Consider the following 3,539-nt stretch of genomic DNA (forward strand, 5'->3'; position numbering starts at 1 on the left):
ATAGGTTCTTGCACAAATGTTATTTCATTAAATTCTTCTGTATCTGCCAATTCCTTTCGATACAATGACTCAGTATATTCTTTCCATCTTCTTTTAATACTTCCTGGATCATTTAATATTCTGCCTAAAGCATCCTTGATTATAGCAACTCTAGGTTTGAATTTGTTCTTTAGTTCCTTGAGCTTAAGATATGCTGAACGAGTTCTGGCCTTTTGATTCTCCGACTCTAGTTCCTCACACATTTCATTGTAATATTTTGCTTTGTTAGAAAGTATTATCTTATAACACACCTTTTTCTAGGAAGACATTCACCTAATATTCTAAAGCCTTTCTTCCTTTAATTATTTCTGTCTACAGATTCTCCCCTACAAAGGATATAAACGCTTTAGGAACTGAATTTAGCCTAATGTATTACTATCCACCCCAGTGGTTTCATATATATGTGTGTTTTATACTACTTGTACCCATAACCAAATATGTCTCTAGTTTAACGAAACAATGTGGAGCATCTAATAGTTCTCCTAATGTAGTCCATAAAGACTTGCCCTGCTAGCACAAAGACCAAACATGTTCATTGGTTTGAATTCATTACCTGTTCCACTAGAGAAAGATGAACACTCTCCTCCCACAGGGTTTACAGATTTGGAAATGTACTGGAGGGTCCGCTATCAGTTGATTCCTACTGGTCAGCAATGAGTAAGGAGATAAGGTGTGAAGAAAACAGACAAGAAGTGTGGTAACATAAGGTATGGACTCCAGTCAGAGGATTAGGAGAGATGAATTACTGTGAGCTCACAGCGGAAAGGCTCTTCCTAGACTCAGTTTGTCTTTCATGTGGATTCTTACAAAAACTAACCAACTTGCCTGCCAATTTTGCCTCTATCTTCTGCAATCTATTTCCCACTCTACCTCCAGAGAGATCCTTTTAAAATAGGAGTTGAATTATTTCACTCTTACTGAAAGCACTCTGAGAGCTTTCTATCCTATTCAGTGAAAATCAAAAGTCCTTCTCATGGCCTATAAATCTCTGCCTTGCTGACTTTCTGTCTTATTTATTTCATGTCCTACTGGCTCTTTACTGTTTCTCAAACACAAGAACCACAGTGCTCCTTCAAGGTCTTTGCAGTTATTGCTTTTTCTCCCTGGATTGCTGTTCATCAGGAATCCACATGACTTGCTCCCTCAATTCCTTCAGATCTTTACTCAGGAGTCATCTATCAAAGAGGTCACGCATACTCCCAATCATTCTCTAGCCCCTTACTATCATTTATTTTATTATCTTTTCCAAGGTACTTATCTAATTGAGCTTGAAATCTAATAAAGAGAGGCAGCAAATGAATGTGTGAATGAATAAATAATTAATATACAAATTAATAAGGGACTTGGGCAATTTTACTCATTCTCAGCAAAAAAAAAAAAAAAAAGATGTATGCTTAAAGCAATGTTGTTATTGTTGTATACCATTGAGTCAGAATGACCAGTAGTTAACCCTCTAGTAGGTTTTCAGAGCTAGTTTAGTTGTACAGGAGGAGATTGCCCATCTCAATAAATATTTTTAGACAAGTAAATAAGCAGTAAATACTCATCACTTCTGTTTATCATTTGTTTACCCGTAGCACAGCTGAGACAGACTGTAATTTAAAACAGGATGGAGGCCTTGTTGTTGTTGTTATGTGCCGTCTAGTCGCCTGTGACTCTAGAGGCCTAGGAATATAAAAAGAGGGATATATTTTCTTTTTTTTTTTCAAGTCACTTTGTCTTTAATAAGTGTCATTCACTTATTAAACATACTACTTATTAAACATATTAAATGCAGGTAAACATACTCCCATTCAAGAAGATGCGACCATGATTCCCTCCCCCGAACATGATCGAGTCCGGACTCCAGAAAGACGCAGGGGTGGGAACCAGGGCTTCCCGGCTCCCAGACTGCAAACGTCCCGATGGGAAGCCTCCGAGGGGCAGCAGGCGGCAGAAGAGACGTGAACTACGCGGGACCTCAGAGGACCGGACGCGGCTGCTGGGTCATGAGCACCTTGAAGCGTTTCTTGATGGTGATTCGGTGTCTCGAGTACTTATCGTCCGGGGAGAATCGCGCTGGATGGGCTGAAAATGTCTGTTGTCCCATAGGGTCGAACTTCTTCAGCGTATAGACCTATTCTCCCTCCTCGTTAAGCTAATACTGGAGAAACATCGTCACACTCCTGCCGGGGATTCCAACTACTTCTTTTCTATACTGTGGCTATTCTTAGAGCCTATACGCTTAGACATTACCTTAAGATCTCTTTTCTCTAATAGGATAGGTTTTTGTGTAATAAGACTCAGTTGACCATTTTCCTAAGGTATTTCCATCTCACAGAAAAAGGAGAACATTAGTCAATAGCGCCATTCCAAGTTCTCCTCTCCAAATGCTCATTCTAAGTCTAGATTAGCTTTTCTCCAGGATGGCTAAGGATTATATGCACAATTCTTTCAGGAAGACTGTCTTCTAGCCCTATGGATAGAGTTCAATCTCATATTCCCCTAGGAAATAGATATCAATAATATTACAACAAATACTTTGGTCACTTAGTCTCAAATAAAATAATATTGAATCACCAACAATATTTCCTAGGTTTGAGATGCCTAAACCAGTCCAGATTACTTTGATAATATTTCCTTTATGGTGATTGCTTAATCCTTCTTGTCCTCTCAATCTTCCAAGCAATAGCCCAAAGAACAGCATGTATAATCATATAAGATCACATAATAATGTATACACATAAAATCCCCTCCAGAGACCCAAAACAAATCGATCACCTCCATGTCAATTACAACTCCCAGTGACCTGGCAGAACAGAGTAGAAGCTATCCTATGGGGTGTCTAGGGCTGTAATCTTTATGAAAGCTGACTGCTACAGCTCCCTTCTGAAGAGTAACTGGTAGGTTTTAACTATTGCCCTTCTGTTTGGCATAACAGTTGCTTCAAGGGTTCCTTATATACACAAGGAACATATATACATATGCATACCCACTGACTTCAAGTACAGCCTGACCTATAGTGGTCCTTCATTTGGGTTTCCAAGGCTGTAAATCTTTTCAAGAGGACACTGCCCATACGTCTTCCTCAAAGAAGCTGGTGGATTCAAACCGACAATCTCTCAGCTAGAAGCCCGAGGTTATGCTTGCCAGGGGTGTAGGCATCTCACTGTCATTGAGTTGGTTCCTTCATAGTGACCATCTCCTGGGTTTCTGAGGCTGCAATTCAATACAGGAAGATACCGCCCATCTTTCTCTGATGGAGCAGCTGATGGATTTAAATCACCAGAATACAGCCTTTAGGTTAGCCATATGTACTTCACCACCAAAACTCCTTTACGTAAGACTCTCTACTCTCCTCCCACAGGGTTTACAGATTTGGAAATGTACTGGAGGGTCCGCTATCAGTTGATTCCTACTGGACAACAATGAGTAAGGAGATAAGGTGTGAAGAAAACAGACAAGAAGTGTGGTAACATAAGGTATGGACTCGAGTCAGAGGATTAGGAGAGATGAATTAC

At 39.9% G+C, this 3,539-nt stretch overlaps 1 pseudogene; it reads right to left on the reverse strand.

Moving 5' to 3' along the window:
- Positions 1-1,999: 1,999 nt before the first annotated feature.
- LOC102876958 lies at positions 2,000-2,194 on the reverse strand (annotated as a pseudogene).
- Positions 2,195-3,539: the final 1,345 nt, after the last annotated feature.

This window comes from Elephantulus edwardii, unplaced genomic scaffold (genome assembly GCF_000299155.1).
Source record: "Elephantulus edwardii isolate Elephantulus edwardi_28Jun2011 unplaced genomic scaffold, EleEdw1.0 scaffold00032, whole genome shotgun sequence".
NCBI classification, from domain to species: domain Eukaryota; kingdom Metazoa; phylum Chordata; class Mammalia; order Macroscelidea; family Macroscelididae; genus Elephantulus; species Elephantulus edwardii.